This window comes from Entelurus aequoreus, linkage group LG11 (genome assembly GCF_033978785.1).
Source record: "Entelurus aequoreus isolate RoL-2023_Sb linkage group LG11, RoL_Eaeq_v1.1, whole genome shotgun sequence".
In the NCBI taxonomy this organism is placed as follows: domain Eukaryota; kingdom Metazoa; phylum Chordata; class Actinopteri; order Syngnathiformes; family Syngnathidae; genus Entelurus; species Entelurus aequoreus.
In genome coordinates, this window is record NC_084741.1 from 16082892 (window position 1) to 16109957 (window position 27066).

A 27066-nucleotide genomic window follows, 5' to 3' on the forward strand; every position below is an offset into this window, starting at 1 on the left:
TAAAAGATGTTTGCCAGTGTGTCTTTAAGGCTTGTTGGTCTAGTCGTATGATTCTCGCTTAGGGTGCGAGAGGTCCCGGGTTCAATTCCCGGACAAGCCCTTATGTTTGTAAGACCTATTTTTTGTCACAACTTGACTTTCTTGTACACACAATTGTTCTTACATTCGTGACTTATCAAATACAGTGGTACCTAAATGTATGAACACAGTTTGTTCTAGGACTGAGCTGGTAACCCTTAGTTCATCTATGCATGAAAATGTCAGTGAATCTAAATTAGTTTAAAAGTGCAATAAGGTTATCAAGTTTCAGATTGTGTCACCTATTCAAATCTCACATTTCATAAGATTTGTTGGTAAGTCTTGTTCCAGGACTTCTTAGTATCGTCGTATCCTTCTTGCTGAGGGTGTGAGAGATGGACTGGGTTCAAATCCTAGACAAGCTTTTTTGTCTTTAAGTCCTGTTTTCAGTCATTACTTTTTACACACATAGTAATATTTTTTTCTACTTTTGACTGTGAAATTCATTATCGTTTTTTGTGAAGGTATACACTAAAGGGATCAATACAAATCTTTAAAAATGTCCACTTCAATACAGCAAGTTGGTTCCACCAAGACTTGAACTTGGATCACTGGATTCAAAGTCCAGAGTGCTAACCATTACACCATGGAACCTGCATATCCCCAAATAAAAAAGTGATCAAACAGTAAACAGTATTGATGAAATTTGATAGATTTTCCTTGAAACCTTGAGGGTAAGTTGTCAGGAAAATGGAGGGAAACTTTTGAATCAAGTCTAAAGTATAAAAAAAACACAAGAATTGTGACTGTGTGTACGAGGGACAGATCCATGATTGAAAACAGGACTTATGAACATATAGGGGACACAATCTGAAACTGGGTTAAAACTTTGCACTTTTAATCCAAATTTAGATTCACTGCCTTTTTCATGTATGAATTAATCAAAAGGACTTCAAAACGTTGGTTAAAAGTGTGGCAAAATTTCAGATTGTGTCCCTTATTAAAATCTCACATTTCATGAGATTTGTTGAACTTGGACGAGCACTTGTGCTTATAATTCCTGTTTTCAGTCAAACTTTTTCCCTCGTACACAGTGTTGTCTTTATAGTTGTGACTTTAAACTTTTTCATCATTTTTTTATACAGCACACTCATTTAAGAGATCAATAAAAACCTCTGAAATAAATACAGTTGTGTCTCAACTTACGAGCTCTATTTGTTCTAGGACTGAGGTCGTAAACCCTCAGTTTATTTATGCATGAAAATGGTAGTCAATCAAAATATGTGTTAAAAGTGCAGTTTCAGACTGTCCCCTATTAAAACATTAAAACATTTTAAAAATATGTTTGCTACAAACTCTTTAAGGCTTGTTGGTCTAGTCGTATGATTCTCGCTTAGGGTGCGAGAGGTCCCGGTTTCAATTCCCGGACGAGCCCTTATGTTTGTAAGTCCTATTTTTAATCACAACTTGTCTTTCTTGTACACACAATTGTTGTTACAATCATGACTTATCAAACACAGTGTTACCTAAATGTATGACCACAGTTTGTTCTAGGACTGAGCTGGGAACCCTTAGTTCATCTATGTATGAAAATGTCAGTGAATCTAAATAAGTTTAAAAGTGCAATAAGGTAATCAAGTTTCAGATTGTGTCCCCTATTAAAATCTCAAATTTCATGAGCTCTGTTGGAAAGTCTTATTCCAAAGCTTGTTGATCTATCTTGTTGTAATTCTCACTTAGGGTGTGGGAGACCCTGGGTTCAATCCTAGACAAGCTCTTATGTCTTTAAGACATAAGAGCTTGTCTTTAAGATTGTGTACCCTATTAAATGTGTTGTTGTTGTTTAGATCATTGCTGCTTAAACTCTCATGGCTTGTTGGTCTAGTCGTATGATTCTCGCTTTGGGTGCGAGAGGTCCCGGGTTCAATTCCCGGACAAGCCCTGATGTTTATAAGTCATATTTTTAATCATAAATTATTTCCTCGTTCACATAGTTCTTGTTATTTTTGTGACTTTAGACTTGATTTTCATCATTTTTGCAGACATCACACACTCAAGGGATCAATAAAAATCCATCAAATCAAATACAGTGTTACCTAAATGTATGACCACAGTTTGTTCTAGGACTGAGCTGGTAACCCTTAGTTCATCTATGTATGAAAATGTCAGTGAATTTAAATAAGTTTAAAAGTGCAATAAGGTAATCAAGTTTCAGATTGTGTCCCCTATTAAAATCTCACATTTCATAAGATTTGTTGGTAAGTCTTGCTCCAGGACTTCTTAGCATCGTCGTATCCTTCTTGCTGAGGGTGTGAGAGATGGTCTGGGTTTGAATCCTAGACAAGCTTTTTTGTCTTTAAGTCCTGTTTTCAGTCATTACCTTTTACACACATAGTAATATTTATTTCTACTTTTGACTGTGAACTTCATTTTAAACTTTATTATCGTTTTTTGTGAAGGTATACACTAAAGGGATCAATACAAATCTTTAAAAATGTCCACTTCAATACAGCAAGTTGGTTCCACCAAGACTTGAACTTGGATCACTGGATTCAAAGTCCAGAGTGCTAACCATTACACCATGGAACCTGTATATCCCCTGATCCAACAGTAAACAGTATTGATTAAATTTGATAGATTTTCATTGACAGCTTGAGTGTAAGTTGTCAGGAAAATGGAGGGAAACGTTTAAATCAAGTCTAAAGTAAAAAAAAAAGACAAGACTTGTGACTGCGTGTACGAGGGGAAAAGTCATGACTGAAAACAGGAATTATAATTTTAACACAAGGACTTGTCCAAGACCAACAAACCCTGCAACAGGATCGCCGAACAAATCTTACAAAATGTGAGATTTTAATAGGGGACACAATCTTGAAACCAAAATTTAAATTCACTACCATCTTCATGCACAAATGAAATAAGGGTTTACAAGATCAGTCCTAGAACAAATAGAGCTTGTAAATTAAGAAACAACTGTATTTGATTTTGGAGATTTTCATTGATCCCTTGATTATGTGCCCTCTGGAAAAGTGAGAGGAAAGTTTAAAACCAAGTGTAAAGTCACAAATGTAACAACAAGTGTGTGTACGAGGGACAGATCCATGATTGAAAACAGGACTTATGAACATATAGGGGACACAATCTGAAACTGAGTTAAAATTATGCACTTTTAACCCTAATTTAGATACACTGCCTTTTTCATGCATGAATTAATCAAAAGGAGTTTTTAAAAAATGTTGGTTAAAATTAGTACAACATTTCAGATCGTGTCCTTTTTTAAAGTCTCACATTTCATGAGATTTGTTGAACTTGGACGAGCACTTGTGTTTATAATTCCTGTTTTCAGTCATGACTTTTCCCCTCGTACACACAGTCACAAGTCTTGTCTTTTTTTACTTTAGACTTGATTTAAACGTTTCCCTCCATTTTCCTGACAACTTACACTCAAGGTATCAATGAGATTTAATCACATTTCATCAAGTACTGTGTACTGTAGGATCACATTGTTTTACATGTACATTTACAGGTTCCATGGTGTAATGGTTAGCACTCTGGACTCTGAATCCAGTGATCCAAGTTCAAGTCTTGGTGGAACCTTCTTGTCACATTAGAGTGTTCAGTAAAACCTCCCTTTAAATATTTTCTCATGAAAAAAGGAGAGAGTCTAAATTTGGCTTAAAAGTACAATGTTGTAGTCCAGTTTCAAATTGTGATCCTTATATGTTCACAAGTCCTGTTTTTAGTCACGACTTTTTCCCTCGTACACATAGTTGTCTTTACATTTGTGACTTTAAACTTTTACATACATTTTCGATACATCACACACTCAAGAGATCAATAAAGACCTCTGAAATAAATACAGTTGTGTCTCAAATTACAAGCTCTATTTGTTCTAGGACTGAGGTCGTAAACCCTCAGTTTATTTATGCATGAAAATGGTAGTCAATCAAAATATGTGTTAAAAGTGCAGTTTCAGACTGTGCCCTATTAAAATATTTAAAAAATAAAATAAAATATGTTTGCCATTGACTTCTTAAGGCTTGTTGGTCTAGTCGTATGATTCTCGCTTAGGGTGCGAGAGGTCCTGGGTTCAATTTCCGGACAAGCCCTTATGCTTGTAAGTGTTATTTTTAATCACAAATTGTCTTTCTTGTACACACAATTGTTGTTACATTCGTGAATTATCAAATACAGTGTTACCTAAATGTATGACCACAGTTTGTTCTAGGACTGAGCTGGTAACTCTTAGTTCATCTATGTATGAAAATGTCACTGAATCTAAATAAGTTTAAAAGTGCAATAAGGTAATCAAGTTTCGGATTGTGTCCCCTATTAAAATCTCACATTTCATAGGATATGTTTGTATCCTAGACAAGCTCTTATGTCTGTAAGACATAAGAGCTTGTCTTTAAGATTGTGTACCCTATTAAATGTGTTGTTGTTTTTTAGATCATTGCTGCTTAAACTCTCATGGCTTGTTGGTCTAGTCGTATGATTCTCGCTTTGGGTGCGAGAGGTCCCGGGTTCAATTCCTGGACAAGCCCTGATGTTTATAAGTCATATTTTTAATCATAAATTATTTCCTCCTTCACATAGTTCTTGTTATGTTTGTGACTTTAGACTTGATTTTCATCATTTTTGCAGACATCAAAAACTCAAGGGATCAATAAAAATCCATCAAATCAAATACAGTGTTACCTAAATGTATGACCACAGTTTGTTCTAGGACTGAGCTGGTAACCCTTAGTTCATCTATGTATGAAAATGTCAGTGAATGTAAATAAGTTTAAAAGTGCAATAAGGTAATCAAGTTTCAGATTGTGTCCCCTATTAAAATCTCACATTTCATAAGATTTGTTGGTAAGTCTTGTTCCATGACTTCTTAGTATCGTCGTATCCTTCTTGCTGAGGGTGTGAGAGATGGACTGGGTTCAAATTCTAGACAAGCTTTTATGTCTTTAAGTCCTGTTTTTAGTCATTACTTTTTACACACATAGTAATATTTATTTCTACTTTTGACTGTGAACTTCATTATCGTTTTTTGTGAAGGTATACACTAAAGGGATCAATACAAATTTTTAAAAATGTCCACTTCAATACTGCAAGTTGGTTCCACCAAGACTTGAACTTGGATCACTGGATTCAAAGTCCAGAGTGCTAACCATTACACCATGACCATTCAGCATGACCTCTCTTCGAACATTTTCACATGAAAAAAGAAATGAGTCTAAATTTCGTTTAAAAGTACAATGTTGTAGTCCAGTTTCAAATTGTGATCCTTATATGTTTATAAGTCCTGTTTTTAGTCACAAACTTGAATCTACTCTTACTCACAGTTGTCTTTACATTTGTGACTTTAAACTTTTACATTCATTTTCCATACATCACACACTCAAGAGATCAATAAAAATCTCTGAAATAAATACAGTTGTGTCTCAACTTACGAGCTCTATTTGTTCTAGGACTGAGGTCGTAAACCCTCAGTTTATTTATGCATGAAAATGGTAGTCAATCAAAATAAGTGTTAAAAGTGCAGTCCCCTATTAAAAGATTTTTAAAAAAATTAAAAGATGTTTGCCATTTACTTCTTGAGGCTTGTTGGTCTAGACCAGGGGTGTCAAAGTCAAATGGACGGAGGGCCAAATAAAAAATTTAGCTACAAGCCGAGGGCCGGACTGTTCGAATGTTCATTGAAAATTTTTTAAATGACGCATATAGTCTAGTGAACCTAATTGACCCTACTGAAAACCTAACAAATATATTCCAATATGATCAGATAAATAAAGCAATATTTTCTTATGGCTCTGTCAGTAATCTTTAATTTTCAACAGACACAAAAGACAAATTTCCTTTATATAAAAATCCCCATAACATGAACATTAAATGAAAGAAACCGGTATTCAAGGCACCATCAGTAGCCTATATTTTCTATTTTAGCAAAAGTGGGCTAAATTTACTTCAAAGAAAAAAACAATAATAGCAATTTTCTATCATCCACTCAACTGAAATATTTTTAAAATATAATTAAATTGAAATACAATAAAATAAAGTGCAAAAATCTATAAATCAAAAACAACACTTTGTTTAAGGAGAAGTAACATGCAGTGAAAACAAATATTAAACTTTAACTTTTAAACTTGAATTGAGTAAAAACTCTAAATATGTGATTGCACAGTAATGTTCACATTAAACCCCCCTCCTCCCTCCGTGGGAGGGAGGCGAGTTGGGTGCCCGAAACCCCCCGCTGGTTTCGGCCCGCCCCTTGGCGCGCGTGGCACGGCGGGCTCCGCGACCCGACGGCTGGCCCTCGTGGCTTGACGGCGGGCGCGTCCCGACGGGCCGCGCGTAGGGGTCAAACGCAGAAGTCTCAGGGCCTCGTGGTGAGGGGGTGGCCTGCGGGTTTCGGCCCGCTTGACCCCCCCGCTCCGCTTGGCGCGCGCGGCACATGACGGGTTCCGCCACCGACGCTCGGGCTGCAGCCCGACGGTGGTGCGGGCCCGGCGGTGACGCGCGGTTTGGGGAAACAAAGCAGAAGTCTCAGGGCCTCGGGGCCGGGTTTCGGCCCGCCCCCTTGGCGCGCGTGGCACGGCGGGCTCCGCGACTGACGGCCGGGCTGCAGCCCTTCGGCCGGCAGGCGCGTCCCGGCGGGCCGCTCGCCCCCTTTCGGAACCTTGGACCGGCATCCGCTTGGTGCGTGTAAAAGATCTGCGGTCTGCGGGCCGGTTCTAATAATAAATCAAGATCATCCCAAGGGCCGTAAAAAACCTCCTCGCGGGCCGGATATGGCCCGCGGGCCTTGACTCTGACATATGTGGTCTAGACGTATGATTCTCGCTTAGGGTGCGAGAGGTCCCGGGTTCAATTCCCGGACAAGCCCTTATGCTTGTAAGTCCTATTTTTAATCACAACTTGTCTTTCTTGTACACACAATTGTTGTTACATTCGTGACTTATCAAACACAGTGTTACCTAAATGTATGACCACAGTTTGTTCTAGGACTGAGCTGGTAACCCTTAGTTCATCTATGTATGAAAATGTCAGTGAATCTAAATAAGTTTAAAAGTGCAATAAGGTAATCAAGTTTCAGATTGTGTCCCCTATTAAAATCTCACATTTCATAAGATTTGTTGGTAAGTCTTGTTCCAGAACTTCTTAGTATCGTCGTACCCTTCTGGCTGAGGGTATGAGAGATGGACTTGGTTCAAATCCTGGACAAGCTTTTTTGTCTTTAAGTCCTGTTTTTAGTCATTACTTTTTACCTCATACACACATACCGGTAATCATATTTCTTTCTACTTTTGACTGTAAAATTCATTTTAAACGTTATTATCCTTTTTTGTGAAGGCATACACTAAAGGGATCAATACAAATATTTAAAAATGTATACTGCAAGCTGGTTCCACCAAGACTTGAACTTGGATCACTGGATTCAAAGTCCAGAGTGCTAACCATTACACCATGGAACCTGTATTTCCCCAGGTAAAAGTGGTCCAACAGTAAATTTTCATTGACACCTTGAGTGTAAGTTGTCAGGAAAATGGAGGGAAACGTTTAAATCAAGTCTAAAGTAAAAAAAGACAAGAGTTGTGACTGTGTGTACGAGGGGAAAAGTCATGACTGAAAACAGGATTTATCATTTTAACACAAGGACTTGTCCAAGACCAACAAATCCTGCAACATGATTACCCAACAAATTTCATAAAATGTAAGATTTTAATAGGGGACACAATCTGAAATTGTGTTACACTTTAAACCAAAATTTTAATTCACTACCATTTTAAAGAATAAATGAAATAAGGGTTTACAAGATCAGTCCTATAACAAATATATCTCTTAAATAAAGACACTTGAAGAAGTTTGATTTTGTAGATTTTCACAGATCCCTTGATTATGTGCTGTCCGAAATACAAGTTCAAAACCAAGTCTAAAGTCACAAATGTAACAAAAAGTGTGTGTATGAGGGACAGATCCATGATTGAAAACAGGACTTATGAACATATAGGGGACACAATCTGAAACTGGGCTAAAACATTGCACTTTAGCCCAAATTTAGATTCAGATTGTGTCCCCTATTAAAATCTTACGCTCAAGGTGTCAATGAAAATCTATGAAATCCAATCAAGTACACAGTACTTGATTGGATTTCATAGATTTTCATTGACACCTTGAGCGTAAGATTTTAATTCACATTGTTTTACATGTACATTTACAGGTTCCATGGTGTAATGGTTAGCACTCTGGACTCTGAATCCAGTGATCCAAGTTCAAGTCTTGGTGGAACCTTCTTGTAACATTAGAGTGTTCAGTATAAATTCCATTTGAATATTTTTGTTACATGAAAAAAGGGAGTGAATATAAATTAGACCCAAAAGTAAAATGTTGTAGTCCTGTTTTTAGTCACAACTTTTTCCCTCGTACACACGGTTGTCTTTACATTTGTAACTTTAGACTTGATTTAAAACTTTTACCTCAATTTTCCATACATCACACACTCAAGAGAACAATAAAAATCTCTGAAATAAATACAGTTGTGTCTCAACTTACGAGCTCTATTTGTTCTAGGACTGAGGTCGTAAACCCTCAGTTTATTTATGCATGAAAATGGTAGTCAATCAAAATATGTCTTAAAAGTGCAGTTTTAGACTGTGTCCCCTATTAAATGTGTTTGTTTTTTTTAAAGATTATTGCCACCTTTAGTTTCGTGGCTTGTTGGTCTAGTGGTATGATTCTCGCTTTGGGTGCGAGAGGTCCCGGGTTCAATTCCCGGACAAGCCCTAATGTTTCTAAATCCTGTTTTTAATCATACGTTTTTTCTTCGTACACACAGTTGTTGTTACATTTGTGACTTTAGACTTGATTTTGATCATTTTTGCAGACATCACACACTCAAGGAATCAATGAAAATCTATCAAATCAAATGTATGACCACAGTTTGTTCTAGGACTGAGCTGGTAACCCTTAGTTCATCTATGTATGAACATGTCAGTGAATCTAAATATCTGTTAAAAGTGCAATAAAGCAACCCAGTTTCAGATTGTGTCCCCTATTAAAATCTCACATTTCATGAGATTTGTTGAAACATGTTTTTGCAGTATTTGTTGGTATGAATGTACAATTTTTGCTTATGGTGTGAGAGTTTCTTGCTTCAATTCCTAAGCAAACTCTTGAGTCTTGAAGTTATGTTTTCAGTCATGACTTTTCCCCTCGTACACACATAGTCATATTTGTTTTCTATTTTTGATGGTAGACTCAAATTGGAACTTTTATCTCCTTTTTCAGACATCACACACTCAAGGGATCAATGACAATCTATCAAATCCAATCAAGTACTGTGTACTGTAGGATCACATTGTTTTACACGTACATTTACAGGTTCCATGTTGTAATGGTTAGCACTCTGGACTCTGAATCCAGTGATCCAAGTTCAAGTCTTGGTGGAACCTTCTTGTAACATTAGAGTGTTCAGTATTACCTCCCTTTAAATATGTTCACATGAAAAAAGGAGTGAGTCTAAATTTGGCTTAAAAGTACAATGTTGTAGTCCAGTTTCAAATTGTGATCCTTATATGTTCACAAGTCCTGTTTTTAGTCACGACTTTTTCCCTCGTACACACAGTTGTCTTTACATTTGTAATTATAAACTTTTACATACATTTTCGATACATAATACACTAAAGAGATCAATAAAAAACTCTGAAATAAATACAGTTGTGTCTCAACTTACAAGCTCTATTTGTTCTAGGACTGAGGTCGTAAACCCTCAGTTTATTTATGCATGAAAATGGTAGTCAATCAAAATATGTGTTAAAAGTGCAGTTTCAGATTGTGTCCCCTATTAAAAGATTTAAAAAAAAAAAAAAAAGATGTTTGCCATTGACTTCTTAAGGTTTGTTGGTCTAGTCGTATGATTCTCGCTTAGGGTGCGAGAGGTCCCGGGTTCAATTCCCGGACAAGCCCTTATGCTTGTAAGTCCTTTTTTTAATCACAAATTGTCTTTCTTGTACACACAATTTTTGTTACATTCGTGACTTATCAAATACAGTTTTACCTAAATGTATGACCACAGTTTGTTCTAGGACTGAGCTGGTAACCCTTAGTTCATCTATGTATGAAAATGTCACTGAATCTAAATAAGTTTAAAAGTGCAATAAGGTAATCAAGTTTCAGATTGTGTCCCCTATTAAAATCTCACATTTCATAGGATATGTTGGTAAGTCTTGTTCCAGGACTTCTTAGTATCGTCGTATCCTTCTTGTTGAGGGTGTGAGAGATGGACTGGGTTCAAATCCTAGACAAGCTTTTTTGTCTTTAAGTCCTGTTTTCAGTCAGTACTTTTTACACACATAGTAATATTTTTTTCTACTTTTGACTGTGAACTTCATTATCGTTTTTTGTGAAGGTATACACTAAAGGGATCAATACAAATCTTTAAAAATGTCCACTTCAATACAGCAAGTTGGTTCCACCAAGACTTGAACTTGGCTCACTGGATTCAAAGTCCAGAGTGCTAACCATTACACCATGGAACCTGCATAAACCCAAGTATAAAAAGTGATCAAACAATAAACAGTATTGATGAAATTTGATAGATTTTCCTTGACACCTTGAGTGTAAGTTGTCAGGAAAATGGAGGGAAACTTTTGAATCAAGTCTAAAGTTAAAAAAAAAGACAAGACTTGTGAGTGTGTGTACGAGGGACAGATCCATGATTGAAAACAGGACTTATGAACATATAGGGGACACAATCTGAAACTGGGTTAAAACTTTGCACTTTTAATCCAAATTTAGATTCACTGCTTTTTTCATGCATGAATTAATCAAAAGGACTTCAAAAACGTTGGTTAAAAGTGTGACACAATTTCAGATCGTTTCCCTTATTAAAGTCTCACATTTCATGAGATTTGTTGAACTTGGATGAGCACTTGTGTTTATAATTCTTGTTTTCAGTCAAACTTTTTCCCTCGTACACAATGTTGTCTTTATAGTTGTGACTTTAAACTTTTTCATCAACTTTTTATTCAGCACACTCTTTTAAGAGATCAATAAAAACCTCTGAAATAAATACAGTTGTGTCTCAACTTACGAGCTCTATTTGTTCTAGGACTGAGGTCGTAAACCCTCAGTTTATTTATGCATGAAAATGGTAGTCAATCAAAATATGTGTTAAAAGTGCAGTTTCAGACTGTCCCCTATTAAAACATTAAAACATTTTAAAAATATGTTTGCTATGAACTCTTTAAGGCTTGTTGGTCTAGTCGTATGATTCTCGCTTAGGGTGCGAGAGGTCCTGGGTTCAATTCCCGGACAACCCCTTATGTTGGTAAGTCCTATTTTTAATCACAACTTGTCTTTCTTGTACACACAATTGTTGTTACATTCGTGACTTATCAAACACAGTGTTACCTAAATGTATGACCACAGTTTGTTCTAGGACTGAGCTGGTAACCCTTAGTTCATCAATATATGAAAATGTCAGTGAATTTAAATAAGTTTAAAAGTGCAATAAGGTAATCAAGTTTCAGATTGTGTCCCCTATTAAAATCTCACATTTCATAAGATTTGTTGGTAAGTCTTCTTCCAGGACTTCTTAGTATCGTCGTATCCTTCTTGCTGAGGGTGTGAGAGATGGTCTGGGTTTAAATCCTAGACAAGCTTTTTTGTCTTTAAGTCCTGTTTTCAGTCATTACCTTTTACACACATAGTAATATTTATTTCTACTTTTGACTGTGAACTTCATTTTAAACTTTATTATCGTTTTTTGTGAAGGTATACACTAAAGGGATCAATACAAATCTTTAAAAATGTCCACTTCAATACAGCAAGTTGGTTCCACCAAGACTTGAACTTGGATCACTGGATTCAAAGTCCAGAGAGCTAGCCATTACACCATGGAACCTGTATATCCCCTGATCCAACATTGAACAGTATTGATGAAATTTGATAGATTTTCATTGACAGCTTGAGTGTAAGTTGTCAGGAAAATGGAGGGAAACGTTTAAATCAAGTCTAAAGTAAAAAAAAGACAAGACTTGTGACTGTGTGTACGAGGGGGAAAGTCATGACTGAAAACAGGAATTATAATTTTAACACAAGGACTTGTCCAAGACCAACAAACCCTGCAACAGGATCGCCGAACAAATCTTACAAAATGTGAGATTTTAATAGGGGACACAATCTTGAAACCAAAATTTAAATTCACTACCATCTTCATGCACAAATGAAATAAGGGTTTACAAGATCAGTCCTAGAACAAATAGAGCTTGTAAATTAAGAAACAACTGTATTTGATTTTGGAGATTTTCATTGATCCCTTGATTATGTGCCCTCTGGAAAAGTGAGAGGAAAGTTTAAAACCAAGTCTAAAGTCACAAATGTAACAACAAGTGTGTGTACGAGGGACAGATCCATGATTGAAAACAGGACTTATGAACATATAGGGGACACAATCAACTCTGCACTTTTAACCGAAATTTAGATTCACTGCCTTTTTCATGCATGAATTAATCAAAAGGAATTTTAAAAAATGTTGGTTAAAATTAGGACAACATTTCAGATCGTGTCCTTTTTTAAAGTCTCACATTTCATGAGACTTGTTGAACTTGGACGAGCACTTGTGTTTATAATTCCTGTTTTCAGTCATGACTTTTCCCCTCGTACACACAGTCACAAGTCTTGTCTTTTTTACCTGCGTTCAAATCCTGGACAAGATCTTAGGTCTTTGAGTCCTGTTTTCAGTCATTACTTGTTCCTTCGCACACAAAGTTGTCTTTACATTGGTGACTTAAGACTTGATTTTAACCTTTTTTTTCAGACATCACACACTCAAAAGATCAATGACAAATTAAATCAAGTACTGTGTACTGTAGGATCACATTGTTTTACATGTACATTTACAGGTTCCATGGTGTAATGGTTAGCACTCTGGACTCTGAATCCAGTGATACAAGTTCAAGTCTTGGTGGAACGTTCGTGTAAAATTAGAGTGATTAGTTGTCCGTGGGATCTCCATTTGATAAAAAATTGCATGAAAAATGCAGTGAATCCAAAATTGGGTTGAATTTGTATAATTCCTGTTTTCAGTCATGACTTTTCCCCTCGTACACACAGTCACAAGTCTTGTTTTTACTTTAGACTTGATTTAAACGTTTCCCTCCATTCTCCTGACAACTTACACTCAAGGTGTCAATGAGATTTAATCAAACGTCGTCACAACAGTGTACTGTAGGATCACATTGTTTTACATGTACATTTACAGGTTCCATGGTGTAATGGTTAGCACTCTGGACTTTGAATCCAGTGATCCAAGTTCAGGTCTTGGTGGAACCTACTCACAATACTGGAGTAAATAATGTTCAGTGTAACCTCCATTTGTTTAGTCTATGCATGAAAAATGCAAAGAACCTTGGTAAAAAAGTACTCACTCTCTTGTGCCCCCTATATGTTTCTAAGTCCTGTTTTTAGTCATAACTTGTTACCTCGTACACACAGTCCTCTTTACATTTGTGACTTTAAACTTGATTTTAAACTTTTCCCTTAATTTCCCATACATCACACACTCAGAAATCAATAACAAATCTCTGAAATAAATACAGTTGTGTCTCAACTTACGAGCTCTATTTGTTCTAGGACTGAGGTCGTAAACCCTCAGTTTATTTATGCATGAAAATGGTAGTCAATCAATATATGTGTTAAAAGCACATTTTCCAATTGTGTTCCCTATTAAAAGTTTAAAACATTATTAAAAGACATTAGGTCTTTAGAGGCTTGTTAGTCTAGTCGTATGATTCTTGCTCAGTGTGAGAGATGGACTGGGTTCAAATTCCGGAAAAGCTTTTATGTCTTTAAGTCCTGTTTTCAGTCATTAATTTTTCCCTCGTACACACATAGTTATATGTATTTACATTTTTGACTGTGAACTTCATTTTGAACGTTTTTATCCTTTTTTGTGAAGGCATACACTAAAGGGATCAATACAAATCTTTAAAACTGTTCCACTTCAATACCGCGAGTTGGTTCCACCAAGACTTGAACTTTGATCACTGGATTCAGAGTCCAGAGTGCTACCCATTACACCATGGAACTTGCATATGTGTAGGTAACAAAAGTGATCCAACAGTAAACAGAATTAGTGAAAAGTAATGGATTTTCATTGACACCTTGAGTGTCAACATGATTGCCCAACAGATCTCATAAAATGTGAGATCTTGATAGGGGACACAATCTGAAACTGTGTTACACTTTAAACCAACATTTTAAAATTTTGAGATTGTGTCCCCTATTGAAATCGGTTGGGCAAACATGTTTGCAGGGTTTGTTGAACTTGGACAAACACTTAAGTTTATAATTCCTGTTTTCAGTCATGACTTTTCCCCTCGTACACACAGTCACAAGTCTTCTCTTTTTTTACTTTAGACTTGATTTTAAACGTTTCCCTCCATTTTCCTGACAACTTACACTCAAGGTGTCAATGAAAATCTATCAAATCAAATCAAGTACTGTGTACTGTAGGATCACATTGTTTTACATGTACATTTACAGGTTCCATGGTGTAATGGTTAGCACTCTGGACTCTGAATCCAGTGATCCAAGTTCAAGTCTTGGTGGAACCTTCTTGTAACATTAGAGTGATTAGTGATCAGTATGACCTCCCTTTGAATCGTTTGTACATGTAAAAGGATGCAAATTTGAATGTATCTTAAAAGTACAGTTTTGGATTGTGACCTGTATTAAAAAAAATGTGTCTTTCCTTTTTTTTATATTTTTACCACATTAAATTTCAGGGTTTGTCGGTCCTGTCTAATGATATTGCTTCGGGTTCAATTTCCAGACAAGACTTTATTGTTTATAAGTTTTATTTACAATCATAACTTGTTTCTTCGTATACACAGTTGTTGTTACATTTGTGACTTTAGACTTGATTTTGATCATTTTTTCGGACATCACACACTAAAGGGATCAATGAAAAACTATCAAATCAAACACAGTGGTACCTACATTTATGACCACAGTTTGTTCTAGGACTGAGCTGGTAACTCTTGCGTCATCTATGGTCAAAGTGTGTCCCCTACTAAAATCTCACATTTAATGAGATTTGTTGGTAAGTTTTGTTCCAGGACTTGTCGGACTCGTCGTATACTTCTCACTCAGGGTGTGAGAGATGTCCTGCGTTCAAATCCTAGACAAGATCTTAGGTCTTTGAGTCCTGTTTTCAGTCATTACTTTTTCCTTCGCACACACAGTTGCCTTTACATTGATGAGTTAAGACTTGATTTTAACCTTTTTTTTCAGACATCACACACTCAAGGGATCAATGACAAAATATCAAATCAAATCACACCCTGTGTACTGTAGGATCACATTGTTTTACATGTACATTTACAGGTTCCATGGTGTAATGGTTAGCTCTCTTGAGTCTTGGAGGAACCTTCTTGTCACATTAGAGTGTTCAGTAAAACCTCCCTTTAAATATTTTCTCATGAAAAAAGGAGAGCGTCTAAATTTGGCTTTAAGTACAATGTTGTAGTCCAGTTTCAAATTGTGATCCTCATATGTTCACAAGTCCTGTTTTTAGTCACAACTTTTTCCCTCGTACACACAGTTGTCTTTACATTTGTGACTTTAAACTTTTACATATATTTTCGATACATCACACACTCAAGAGATCAATAAAAACCTCTGAAATAAATACAGTTGTGTCTCAACTTACAAGCTCTATTTGTTCTAGGACTGAGGTCGTAAACCCTCAGTTTATTTATGCATGAAAATGGTAGTCAATCAAAATATGTGTAAAAAGTGCAGTTTCAGACTGTCCCCTATTAAAATATTTTTTAAAAAAAATAAAAGATGTTTGCCATTGACTTCCTAAGGCTTGTTGGTCTAGTTGTATGATTCTCGCTTAGGGTGCGAGAGGTCCCGGGTTCAATTCCCGGACAAGCCCTTATGTTTGTAAGTCCTATTTTTAATCACAACTTGTCTTTCTTGTACACACAATTGTTGTTACATTCATGACTTATCAAACACAGTGTTACCTAAATGTATGACCACAGTTTGTTCTAGGACTGAGCTGGTAACCCTTAGTTCATGTATGTATGAAAATGTCAGTGAATCTAAATAAGTTTAAAAGTGCAATAAGGTAATCAAGTTTCAGATTGTATCCCCTATTAAAATCTCAAATTTCATGAGCTCTGTTGGAAAGTCTTATTCCAAAGCTTGTTGATCTATCTTGTTGTAATTGTCATTTAGGGTGTGGGAGACCCTGGGTTCAATCCTAGACAAGCTCTTATGTCTTTAAGACATAAGAGCTTGTCTTAAAGATTGTGTACCCTATTAAATGTGTTGTTGTTTTTTAGATCATTGCTGCTTAAACTCTCATGGCTTGTTGGTCTAGTCGTATGATTCTCGCTTTGGGTGCGAGAGGTCCCGGGTTCAATTCCCGGACAAGCCCTGATGTTTATAAGTCATATTTTTAATCATAAATTATTTCCTCGTTCACATAGTTCTTGTTATATTTGTGACTTTAGACTTGATTTTCATCATTTTTGCAGACATCACACACTCAAAGGATCAATAAAAATCCATCAAATCAAATACAGTGTTACCTAAATGTATGACCACAGTTTGTTCTAGGACTGAGCTGGTAACCCTTAGTTCATCTATGTATGAAAATGTCAGTGAATTTAAATAAGTTTAAAAGTGCAATAAGGTAATCAAGTTTCAGATTGTGTCCCCTATTAAAATCTCACATTTCATAAGATTTGTTGGTAAGTCTTGTTCCAGGACTTCTTAGTATCGTCGTATCCTTCTTGCTGAGGGTGTGAGAGATGGTCTGGGTTTAAATCCTAGACAAGCTTTTTTGTCTTTAAGTCCTGTTTTCAGTCATTACCTTTTGCACACATAGTAATATTTATTTCTACTTTTGACTGTGAACTTCATTTTACTCTTTATTATCGTTTTTTGTGAAGGTATACACTAAAGGGATCAATACAAATCTTGAAAAATGTCCACTTCAATACAGCAAGTTGGTTCCACCAAGACTTGAACTTGGATCACTGGATTCAAAGTCCAGAGTGCTAACCATTACACCATGGAACCTGTATATCCCCTGATCCAACAGTAAACAGTATTGATGAAATTTGATAGATTTTCATTGACAGCTTGAGTGTAAGTTGTCAGGAAAATGGAGGGAAACGTTTAAATCAAGTCTAAAGTAAAAAAAAGACAAGACTTGTGACTGTGTGTACGAGGGGAAAAGTCCTGACTGAAAACAGGAATTATAATTTTAACACAAGGACTTGTCCAAGACCAACAAACCCTGCAACAGGATCGCCGAACAAATCTTACAAAATGTGAGATTTTAATAGGGGACACAATCTTTAAACCAAAATTTAAATTCACTACCATCTTCATGCACAAATGAAATAAGGGTTTACAAGATCAGTCCTAGAACAAATAGAGCTTGTAAATTAAGAAACAACTGTATTTGATTTTGGAGATTTTCATTGATCCCTTGATTATGTGCCCTCTGGAAAAGTGACAGGAAAGTTTAAAACCAAGTCTAAAGTCACAAATGTAACAACAAGTGTGTGTACGAGGGACAGATCCATGATTGAAAACAGGACTTATGAACATATAGGGGACACAATCTGAAACTGAGTGGCAACTCTGCACTTTTAACCGAAATTTAGATTCACTGCCTTTTTCATGCATGAATTAATCAAAAGGAATTTTAAAAAATGTTGGTTAAAATTAGGACAACATTTCAGATCGTGTCCTTTTTTAAAGTCTCACATTTCATGAGACTTGTTGAACTTGGACGAGCACTTGTGTTTATAATTCCTGTTTTAGTCATGACTTTTCCCCTCGTACACACAGTCACAAGTCTTGTCTTTTTTACTTTAGACTTTATTTAAACGTTTCCCTCCATTTTCCTGACAACTTACACTCAAGGTGTCAATGAGATTTAACCACATTTCATCAAGTACTGTGTACTGTAGGATCACATTGTTTTACATGTACATTTACAGGTTCCATGGTGTAATGGTTAGCACTCTGGACTCTGAATCCAGTGATCCAAGTTCAAGTCTTGGTGGAACCTTCTTGTCACATTAGAGTGTTCAGTATGACCTCCATTTAATCTCTTTTGCATGAAAAAGTGAGCGAATTAAATTGGATATGTGTTAAAAGTGCATTTTCAGATTGTTTGTTATTAAAAAAAAAAAAAAAGTTTTGTTTTGGTTCTTTCAAAAATGTTTGGCACTTTGTTTTTCAGGGATTTTTGGTTTAATAGTGTGATTTTCACTTTGTGTGTGAGGGACCCTGGATTCAATTCTCGGACAAGCTCTTATGTTTATAAGTCCTATTTTTCAATAATAACTTTTTTCCTGGTACACACAGTTGTTGTTACATTTGTGACGTTTGACTTGATTTTGATCATTGATGGAGATATCACATACTAAAGGGATCAATAAAAATCTATCAAGTCAAATGTCTATACCTAAATGTATGACCACAGTTTGTTCTAGGACTGAGCTGGTAAACGTTAGTTCATCTATGTATGAAAATGTCAGTAAATCTAAATATGTGTTAAAAGTGCAATAAGGTGACAAAGTTTCAGATTGTGTCCCCTATTTAAATCACACACTTCATGAGCTCTGTTGGAAAGTCCTATTCCAAAGCTTGTTGATCTATCTTGTTGTAATTCTCACTTAGGGTGTGGGAGACCCTGGGTTCAATCCTAGACAAGCTCTTATGTCTTTAAGACATAAGAGCTTGTCTTAAAGATTGTGTCCCCTTTTAAATGTGTTGTTGTTTTTTAGATGATTGCTGCTTTAACTCTCATGGCTTGTTGGTCTAGTCGTATGATTCTCGCTTTGGGTGCGAGAGGTCCCGGGTTCAATTCCCGGACAGGCCCTGTTTATAAGTCCTATTTTTATTCATAAATTATTTCCTCGTTCACATAGTTCTTGTTACATTTGTGACTTTAGACTTGATTTTGATAATTGTTGCAGACATCACACACTCAAGGGATAAATAACAGTGGTACCTAAATGTATGACCACAGTTTGTTCTAGGACTGAGCTGGTAACCCTTAGTTCATCTATGTATGAAAATGTCAGTGAATCTAAATATGTTTTAAAAGTGCAATACCGTAACCCGGTTTCAGATTGTGTCCCCTATTAAAATCTCACATTTCATGAGATTTGTTGAAACATGTTTTTGCAGTATTTGTTGGTATGATTGTACAATTTTTGCTTATGGTGAGAGAGTTTCTTGCTTCAATTCCAAAGCAAACTTTTAAGTCTTGAAGTCATGTTTTCAGTCATGACTTTTCCCCTCGTACACACATAGTCATATTTTTGTTCTTCTATTTTTGATGGTGAACTCAAATTGGAACTTTTATCTCCTTTTTCAGACATCACACACTCAAGGGATCAATGACAATCTATCAAATCCAATCAAGTAAACCCTCAGTTTATTTATGCATGAAAATGGTAGTCAATCAAAATATGTGTTAAAAGTGCAGTTTCAGACTGTCCCCTATTAAAAGATTTAAAAAAAAAATTAAAAGATGTTTGCCATTGACTTCTTAAGGCTTGTTGGTCTAGTCGTATGATTCTCGCTTAGGGTGCGAGAGGTCCCGGGTTCAATTCCCGGACAAGCCCTTATGCATGTAAGTCTTACTTTTTAATCACAAATTGTCTTTCTTGTACACACAATTGTTGTTACATTCGTGACTTATCAAACACAGTGTTACCTAAATGTATGACCACAGTTTGTTGTAGGACTGAGCTGGTAACCCTTAGTTCATCTAGGTATGAAAATGTCAGTGAATCTAGATAAGTTTAAAAGTGCAATAAGGTAATCAAGTTTCAGATTGTGTCCCCTATTAAAATCTCACATTTCATAAGATTTGTTGGTAAGTCTTGCTCCAGGACTTCTTAGTATCGTCGTATCCTTCTTGCTGAGGGTGTGAGAGATGGACTGGGTTTAAATCCTAGACAAGCTTTTTTGTTTATAATTCCTGTTTTCAGTCAAACTTTTTCCCTCGTACACAATGTTGTCTTTATAGTTGTGACTTTAAACTTTTTAATCAATTTTTTATTCAGCACACTCTTTTAAGAGATCAATAAAAACCTCTGAAATAAATACAGTTGTGTCTCAACTTACGAGCTCTATTTGTTCTAGGACTGAGGTCGTAAACCCTCAGTTTATTTATGCATGAAAATGGTAGTCAATCAAAATATGTGTTAAAAGTGCAGTTTCAGACTGTCCCCTATTAAAACATTAAAACATTTTAAAAATATGTTTGCTATAAACTCTTTAAGGCTTGTTGGTCTAGTCGTATGATTCTCGCTTAGGGTGCGAGAGGTCCCGGGTTCAATTCCCGGACGAGCCCTTATGTTTGTAAGTCCTATTTTTAATCACAACTTGTCTTACTTGTACACACAATTGTTGCTACATTCATGACTTATCAAACACAGTGTTACCTAAATGTATGACCACAGTTTGTTCTAGGACTGAGCTGGTAACCCTTAGTTCATCTATGTATGAAAATGTCAGTGAATTTAAATAAGTTTAAAAGTGCAATAAGGTAATCAAGTTTCAGATTGTGTCCCCTATTAAAATCTCACATTTCATAGGATATGTTGGTAAGTCTTGCTCCAGGACTTCTTAGTATCGTCGTATCCTTCTTGCTGAGGGTGTGAGAGATGGTCTGGGTTTAAATCCTAGACAAGCTTTTTTGTCTTTAAGTACTGTTTTCAGTCATTACCTTTTACACATAGTAATATTTATTTCTACTTTTGACTGTGAACTTCATTTTAAACTTTATTATCGTTTTTTGTGAAGGTATACACTAAAGGGATCAATACAAATCTTTAAAAATGTCCACTTCAATACAGCAAGTTGGTTCCACCAAGACTTGAACTTGGATCACTGGATTCAAAGTCCAGAGTGCTAACCATTACACCATGGAACCTGCATATCCCCTGATCCAACAGTAAACAGTATTGATGAAACCTGATAGATTTTCATTGACAGCTTGAGTGTAAGTTGTCAGGAAAATGGAGGGAAACGTTTAAATCAAGTCTAAAGTAAAAAAAAAAAGACAAGACTTGTGACTGTGTGTACGAGGGGAAAAGTCCTGACTGAAAACAGGAATTATAATTTTAACACAAGGACTTGTCCAAGACCAACAAACCCTGCAACAGGATCGCCGAACAAATCTTACAAAATGTGAGATTTTAATAGGGGACACAATCTTTAAACCAAAATTTAAATTCACTACCATCTTCATGCACAAATGAAATAAGGGTTTACAAGATCAGTCCTAGAACAAATAGAGCTTGTAAATTAAGAAACAACTGTATTTGATTTTGTAGATTTTCATTGATCTCTTGATTATGTGCCCTCTGGAAAAGTGAGAGGAAAGTTTAAAACCAAGTCTAAAGTCACAAATGTAACAACAAGTGTGTGTAAGAGGGACAGATCCATGATTGAAAACAGGACTTATGAACATATAGGGGACACAATCTGCTCAATCAACTCTGCACTTTTAACCGACATTTAGATTCACTGCCTTTTTCATGCATGAATTAATCAAAAGGAATTTTAAAAAATGTTGGTTAAAATTAGGACAACATTTCAGATCGTGTCCTTTTTTAAAGTCTCACATTTCATGAGACTTGTTGAACTTGGACGAGCACTTGTGTTTATAATTCCTGTTTTCAGTCATGACTTTTCCCCTCGTACACACAGTCACAAGTCTTGTCTTTTTTACTTTAGACTTGATTTAAACGTTTCCCTCCATTTTCCTGACAACTTACACTCCAGGGATCAATGACATTTAATCACATTTCATCAAGTACTGTGTACTGTAGGATCACATTGTTTTACATGTACATTTACAGGTTCCATGGTGTAATGGTTAGCACTCTGGACTCTGAATCCAGTGATCCAAGTTCAAGTCTTGGTGGAACCTTCTTGTCACATTAGAGTGTTCAGTATGACCTCCATTTAATCTCTTTTGCATGAAAAAGTGAGCGAATTAAATTGGATATGTGTTAAAAGTGCATTTTCAGATTGTGTGTTATTAAAAAAAAAATTGTTTTTGTTTTGGTTCTTTCAAAAATGTTTGGCACTTTGTTTTTCAGGGCTTTTTGGTTTAATAGTGTGATTTTCACTTTGTGTGTGAGGGACCCTGGATTCAATTCTCGGACAAGCTCTTATGTTTACAAGTCCTATTTTTCAATAATTACTTTTTTCCTGGTACACACAGTTGTTGTTACATTTGTGAGTTTTGACTTGATTTTGATCATTGATGGAGCTATCACATACTAAAGGGATCAATAAAAATCTATCAAGTCAAATGCCTATACCTAAATGTATGACCACAGTTTGTTCTAGGACTGAGCTGGAAACCCTTAGTTCATCTATGTATAAAAATGTCAGTGAATCTAAATATGTGTTAAAAGTGCAATAAAGTAACCAAGTTTCAGATTGTGTCCCCTATTTAAATCACACATTTCATGAGCTCTGTTGGAAAGTCCTATTCCAAAGCTTGTTGATGTATCTTGTTGTAATTCTCACTTAGGGTGTGGGAGACCCTGGGTTCAATCCTAGACAAGCTCTTATGTCTTTAAGACATAAGAGCTTGTCTTAAAGATTGTGTCCCCTATTAAATGTGTTGTTGTTTTTTAGATGATTGCTGCTTTAACTCTCATGGCTTGTTGGTCTAGTCGTATGATTCTCGCTTTGGGTGCGAGAGGTCCCGGGTTCAATTCCCGGACAGGCCCTGTTTATAAGTCCTATTTTTATTCATAAATTATTTCCTCGTTCACATAGTTCTTGTTACATTTGTGACTTTAGACTTGATTTTGATCATTTTTGCAGACATCACACACTCAAGGGATAAATAACAGTGTTACCTAAATGTATGACCACAGTTTGTTCTAGGACTGAGCTGGTAACCCTTAGTTCATCTATGTATGAAAATATCAGTGAATCTAAATATGTGTTAAAAGTGCAATAATGTAACCCAGTTTCAGATTGTGTCCCCTATTAAAATCTCACATTTCATGAGATTTGTTGAAACATGTTTTTGCAGTATTTGTTGGTATGATTGTACAATTTTTGCTTATGGTGAGAGAGTTTCTTGCTTCAATTCCAAAGCAAACTTTTAAGTCTTGAAGTCATGTTTTCAGTCATGACTTTTCCCCTCGTACACACATAGTCATATTTTTTTTTCTATTTTTGATGGTGAACTCAAATTGGAACTTTTATCTCCTTTTTCAGACATCACACACTCAAGGGATCAATGACAATCTATCAAATCAAATCAAGTACTGTGTACTGTAGGATCACATTGTTTTACATGTACATTTACAGGTTCCATGGTGTAATGGTTAGCACTCTGGACTCTGAATCCAGTGATCCAAGTTCAAGTCTTGGAGGAACCTTCTTGTCACATTAGAGTGTTCAGTATGACCTCCCTTTAAATATGTTCTCATGAAAAAAGGAGAGAGTCTAAATTTGGCTTAAAAGTACAATGTTGTAGTCCAGTTTCAAATTGTGATCCTTATATGTTCACAAGTCCTGTTTTTAGTCACAACTTTCTCCCTCGTACACACAGTTGTCTTTACATTTGTGACTTTAAACTTTTACATACATTTTCGATACATCACACACTCAAGAGATCAATAAAAACCTCTGAAATAAATACAGTTGTGTCTCAACTTACGAGCTCTATTTGTTCTAGGACTGAGGTCGTAAACCCTCAGTTTATTTATGCATGAAAATGGTAGTCAATCAAAATATGTGTTAAAAGTGCAATTTCAGACTGTGGCCCCTATTGAAGGATTAAAACATTTTAAAAAATATGTTTACCATTATGTCTGTAAGGCTTGTTGGTCTAGTCGTATGATTCTCGCTTAGGGTGCGAGAGGTCCCGGGTTCAATTCCCGGACAAGCCCTTATGTTTGTAAGTCCTATTTTTAATCACAACTTCTCTTTCCTGTACACACAATTGTTGTTACATTCGTGACTTATCAAACACAGTGTTACCTAAATGTATGACCACAGTTTGTTCTAGGACTGAGCTGGTAACCCTTAGTTCATCTATGTATGAAAATGTCAGTGAATGTAAATAAGTTTAAAAGTGCAATAAGGTAATCAAGTTTCAGATTGTGTCCCCTATTAAAATCTCACATTTCATAAGATTTGTTGGTAAGTCTTTTTCCAGGACTTCTTAGTATCATCGTATCCTTCTTGCTGAGGGTCTGAGAGATGGTCTGGGTTCAAATCTTGGACAAGCTTTTATGTCTTTAAGTCCTGTTTTTAGTCATTACTTTTTACACACATAGTAATATTTATTTCTACTTTTGACTGTGAACTTCATTTTAAACTTTATTATTGTTTTTTGTGAAGGTATACACTAAAGGGATCAATACAAATCTTTAAAAACGCCCGCTTCAATACTGCAAGTTGGTTCCACCAAGACTTGAACTTGGATCACTGGATTCAGAGTCCAGAGTGCTAACCATTACACCATGGAACCTGTACATGTACATGTAAAACAATGTGATCCTACAGTAAACAGTATTGATGAAATTTAATAGATTCTCATTGACACCTTGAGTGTAAGTTGTCAGGAAAATGGAGGGAATCGTTTAAATCAAGTCTAAAGTAAAAAAAAAAGACAAGACTTGTGACTTTGTGTACGAGGGGAAAAGTCATGACTGAAAACAGGAATTATAAATTTAACACAAGGACTTTAGACTTTAGACTTTTTTTAACGTTTCCCTCCATTTTCCTGAAGGCATACACTCAAGGTATCAATGGAAATCTATTAAATCCAATCAAGTACTGTGTACTGCAGGATCATTTGGTCTTATGGTGGATATGCAGGTTCCATGGTGTAATGGTTAGCACTCTGGACTCTGAATCCAGTGATCCAAGTTCAAGTCTTGGTGGAACCTTCTTGTAACATTAGAGTGTTCAGCATGACCTCTCTTCGAATATTTTCACATGAAAAAAGAAATGAGTCTAAATTTCGTTTAAAAGTACAATGTTGTAGTCCAGTTTCAAATTGTGATCCTTATATGTTTATAAGTCCTGTTTTTAGTCACAAACTTGAATCTACTCTTACTTACAGTTGTCTTTACATTTGTGACTTTAAACTTTTACATTCATTTTCCATACATCACACACTCAAGAGATCAATGAAAATCTCTGAAATAAATACAGTTGTGTCTCAACTTACGAGCTCTATTTGTTCTAGGACTGAGGTCGTAAACCCTCAGTTTATTTATGCATGAAAATGGTAGTCAATCAAAATAAGTGTTAAAAGTGCAGTTTCAGACTGTCCCCTATTAAAAGATTTTTTTAAAAATTAAAAGATGTTTGCCAGTGACTTCTTGAGGCTTGTTGGTCTAGTGGTATGATTCTCGCTTAGGGTGCGAGAGGTCCCGGGTTCAATTCCCGGACAAGCCCTTATGTTTGTAAGTCCTATTTTTAAACACAACTTGTCTTTCTTGTACACACAATTGTTGTTACATTCGTGACTTATCAAACACAGTGTTACCTAAATGTATGACCACAGTTTGTTCTAGGACTGAGCTGGTAACTCTTAGTTCATCTATGTATGAAAATGTCAGTGAATCTAAATAAGTTTAAAAGTGCAATAAGGTAATCAAGTTTCAGATTGTGTCCCCTATTAAAATCTCACATTTCATAAGATTTGTTGGTAAGTCTTGTTCCAGGACTTCTTAGTATCGTCGTACCCTTCTTGCTGAGGGTGTGAGAGATGGACTTGGTTCAAATCCTGGACAAGCTTTTTTGTCTTTAAGTCCTGTTTTCAGTCATTACTTTTTACCTCGTACACACATACCGGTAATCATATTTCTTTCTACTTTTGACTGTAAAATTCATTTTAAACTTTATTATCCTTTTTTGTGAAGGCATACACTAAAGGGATCAATACAAATATTTAAAAATGTATACTGCAAGCTGGTTCCACCAAGACCTGAACTTGGATCACTGGATTCAGAGTCCAGAGTACTAACCATTACACCATGGAACCTGTATTTCCACAGGTAAAAGTGGTCCAACAGTAAATTTTCATTGACACCTTGAGTGTAAGTTGTCAGGAAAATGGAGGGAAACGTTTAAATCAAGTCTAAAGTAAAAAAAGACAAGACTTGTGACTGTGTGTACGAGGGGAAAAGTCATGACTGAAAACAGGATTTATCATTTTAACACAAGGACTTGTCCAAGACCAACAAATCCTGCAACATGATTACCCAACAAATTTCATAAAATGTAAGATTTTAATAGGGGACACAATCTGAAATTGTGTTACACTTTAAACCAAAATTTTAATTCACTACCATTTTAAAGAATAAATGAAATAAGGGTTTACAAGATCAGTCCTAGAACAAATATATCTCTTAAATAAAGACACTTGAAGAAGTTTGATTTTGTAGATTTTCACTGATCCCTTGATTATGTGCTGTCCGAAATACAAGTTCAAAACCAAGTCTAAAGTCACAAATGTAACAACAAGTGTGTGTACGAGGGACAGATCCATGATTGAAAACAGGATTTATGAACATACAGGGGACACAATCTGAAACTGGGCTAAAACATTGCACTTTAGCCCAAATTTAGATTCAGATTGTGTCCCCTATTAGAATCTTACGCTCAAGGTGTCAATGAAAATCTATGAAATCCAATCAAGTACTGTGTACTGTAGGATCACATTGTTTTACATGTACATTTACAGGTTCCATGGTGTAATGGTTAGCACTCTGGACTCTGAATCCAGTGATCCAAGTTCAAGTCTTGGTGGAACCATCTTGTAACTTTAGAGTGTTCAGTATAAATTCCATGTGAATATGTTTGTTACGTGAAAAAAGGGAGTGAATATAAATTAGACCCAAAAGTAAAATGTTGTGGCCCCTTAGTCACAACTTTTTCCCTCGTACACACGGTTGTCTTTACATTTGTAACTATAAACTTGATTTAAAACTTTTACCTCAATTTTCCAAACAT

At 35.8% G+C, this 27066-nt stretch overlaps 25 non-coding genes across 25 annotated transcripts; 16 read left to right on the plus strand and 9 right to left on the minus strand.

Annotated features, from left to right (window-relative positions):
• Positions 1 to 600: 600 nt before the first annotated feature.
• Positions 601 to 672, minus strand: trnaq-uug (transfer RNA glutamine (anticodon UUG)). The gene has a single exon. It is a non-coding gene; the product is annotated as a tRNA-Gln (tRNA).
• A 1216-nt stretch (positions 673 to 1888) lies between these two features.
• trnap-ugg (transfer RNA proline (anticodon UGG)) lies at positions 1889 to 1960 on the plus strand. Its single transcript has one exon. It is a non-coding gene; the product is annotated as a tRNA-Pro (tRNA).
• A 575-nt stretch (positions 1961 to 2535) lies between these two features.
• On the minus strand, positions 2536 to 2607 carry trnaq-uug (transfer RNA glutamine (anticodon UUG)). Its single transcript has one exon. It is a non-coding gene; the product is annotated as a tRNA-Gln (tRNA).
• A 936-nt stretch (positions 2608 to 3543) lies between these two features.
• Positions 3544 to 3615, plus strand: trnaq-cug (transfer RNA glutamine (anticodon CUG)). The gene has a single exon. It is a non-coding gene; the product is annotated as a tRNA-Gln (tRNA).
• Positions 3616 to 4490: 875 nt separating this feature from the next.
• On the plus strand, positions 4491 to 4562 carry trnap-ugg (transfer RNA proline (anticodon UGG)). The gene has a single exon. It is a non-coding gene; the product is annotated as a tRNA-Pro (tRNA).
• A 563-nt stretch (positions 4563 to 5125) lies between these two features.
• Positions 5126 to 5195, minus strand: trnaq-uug (transfer RNA glutamine (anticodon UUG)). The gene has a single exon. It is a non-coding gene; the product is annotated as a tRNA-Gln (tRNA).
• A 2217-nt stretch (positions 5196 to 7412) lies between these two features.
• Positions 7413 to 7484, minus strand: trnaq-uug (transfer RNA glutamine (anticodon UUG)). The gene has a single exon. It is a non-coding gene; the product is annotated as a tRNA-Gln (tRNA).
• Positions 7485 to 8229: 745 nt separating this feature from the next.
• trnaq-cug (transfer RNA glutamine (anticodon CUG)) lies at positions 8230 to 8301 on the plus strand. The gene has a single exon. It is a non-coding gene; the product is annotated as a tRNA-Gln (tRNA).
• A 420-nt stretch (positions 8302 to 8721) lies between these two features.
• On the plus strand, positions 8722 to 8793 carry trnap-ugg (transfer RNA proline (anticodon UGG)). Its single transcript has one exon. It is a non-coding gene; the product is annotated as a tRNA-Pro (tRNA).
• A 1682-nt stretch (positions 8794 to 10475) lies between these two features.
• trnaq-uug (transfer RNA glutamine (anticodon UUG)) lies at positions 10476 to 10547 on the minus strand. Its single transcript has one exon. It is a non-coding gene; the product is annotated as a tRNA-Gln (tRNA).
• A 1295-nt stretch (positions 10548 to 11842) lies between these two features.
• trnaq-uug (transfer RNA glutamine (anticodon UUG)) lies at positions 11843 to 11914 on the minus strand. Its single transcript has one exon. It is a non-coding gene; the product is annotated as a tRNA-Gln (tRNA).
• A 1358-nt stretch (positions 11915 to 13272) lies between these two features.
• Positions 13273 to 13344, plus strand: trnaq-uug (transfer RNA glutamine (anticodon UUG)). The gene has a single exon. It is a non-coding gene; the product is annotated as a tRNA-Gln (tRNA).
• Positions 13345 to 14555: 1211 nt separating this feature from the next.
• On the plus strand, positions 14556 to 14627 carry trnaq-cug (transfer RNA glutamine (anticodon CUG)). The gene has a single exon. It is a non-coding gene; the product is annotated as a tRNA-Gln (tRNA).
• Positions 14628 to 15883: 1256 nt separating this feature from the next.
• Positions 15884 to 15955, plus strand: trnap-agg (transfer RNA proline (anticodon AGG)). Its single transcript has one exon. It is a non-coding gene; the product is annotated as a tRNA-Pro (tRNA).
• A 435-nt stretch (positions 15956 to 16390) lies between these two features.
• On the plus strand, positions 16391 to 16462 carry trnap-ugg (transfer RNA proline (anticodon UGG)). The gene has a single exon. It is a non-coding gene; the product is annotated as a tRNA-Pro (tRNA).
• Positions 16463 to 17037: 575 nt separating this feature from the next.
• On the minus strand, positions 17038 to 17109 carry trnaq-uug (transfer RNA glutamine (anticodon UUG)). The gene has a single exon. It is a non-coding gene; the product is annotated as a tRNA-Gln (tRNA).
• Positions 17110 to 18040: 931 nt separating this feature from the next.
• Positions 18041 to 18112, plus strand: trnaq-cug (transfer RNA glutamine (anticodon CUG)). The gene has a single exon. It is a non-coding gene; the product is annotated as a tRNA-Gln (tRNA).
• Positions 18113 to 18856: 744 nt separating this feature from the next.
• On the plus strand, positions 18857 to 18928 carry trnap-ugg (transfer RNA proline (anticodon UGG)). Its single transcript has one exon. It is a non-coding gene; the product is annotated as a tRNA-Pro (tRNA).
• Positions 18929 to 20923: 1995 nt separating this feature from the next.
• Positions 20924 to 20995, minus strand: trnaq-uug (transfer RNA glutamine (anticodon UUG)). The gene has a single exon. It is a non-coding gene; the product is annotated as a tRNA-Gln (tRNA).
• Positions 20996 to 21925: 930 nt separating this feature from the next.
• trnaq-cug (transfer RNA glutamine (anticodon CUG)) lies at positions 21926 to 21997 on the plus strand. Its single transcript has one exon. It is a non-coding gene; the product is annotated as a tRNA-Gln (tRNA).
• Positions 21998 to 22739: 742 nt separating this feature from the next.
• On the plus strand, positions 22740 to 22811 carry trnap-ugg (transfer RNA proline (anticodon UGG)). The gene has a single exon. It is a non-coding gene; the product is annotated as a tRNA-Pro (tRNA).
• A 1688-nt stretch (positions 22812 to 24499) lies between these two features.
• Positions 24500 to 24571, minus strand: trnaq-cug (transfer RNA glutamine (anticodon CUG)). Its single transcript has one exon. It is a non-coding gene; the product is annotated as a tRNA-Gln (tRNA).
• Positions 24572 to 24920: 349 nt separating this feature from the next.
• Positions 24921 to 24992, plus strand: trnaq-cug (transfer RNA glutamine (anticodon CUG)). Its single transcript has one exon. It is a non-coding gene; the product is annotated as a tRNA-Gln (tRNA).
• Positions 24993 to 25434: 442 nt separating this feature from the next.
• trnap-agg (transfer RNA proline (anticodon AGG)) lies at positions 25435 to 25506 on the plus strand. Its single transcript has one exon. It is a non-coding gene; the product is annotated as a tRNA-Pro (tRNA).
• A 1290-nt stretch (positions 25507 to 26796) lies between these two features.
• trnaq-cug (transfer RNA glutamine (anticodon CUG)) lies at positions 26797 to 26868 on the plus strand. The gene has a single exon. It is a non-coding gene; the product is annotated as a tRNA-Gln (tRNA).
• Positions 26869 to 27066: the final 198 nt, after the last annotated feature.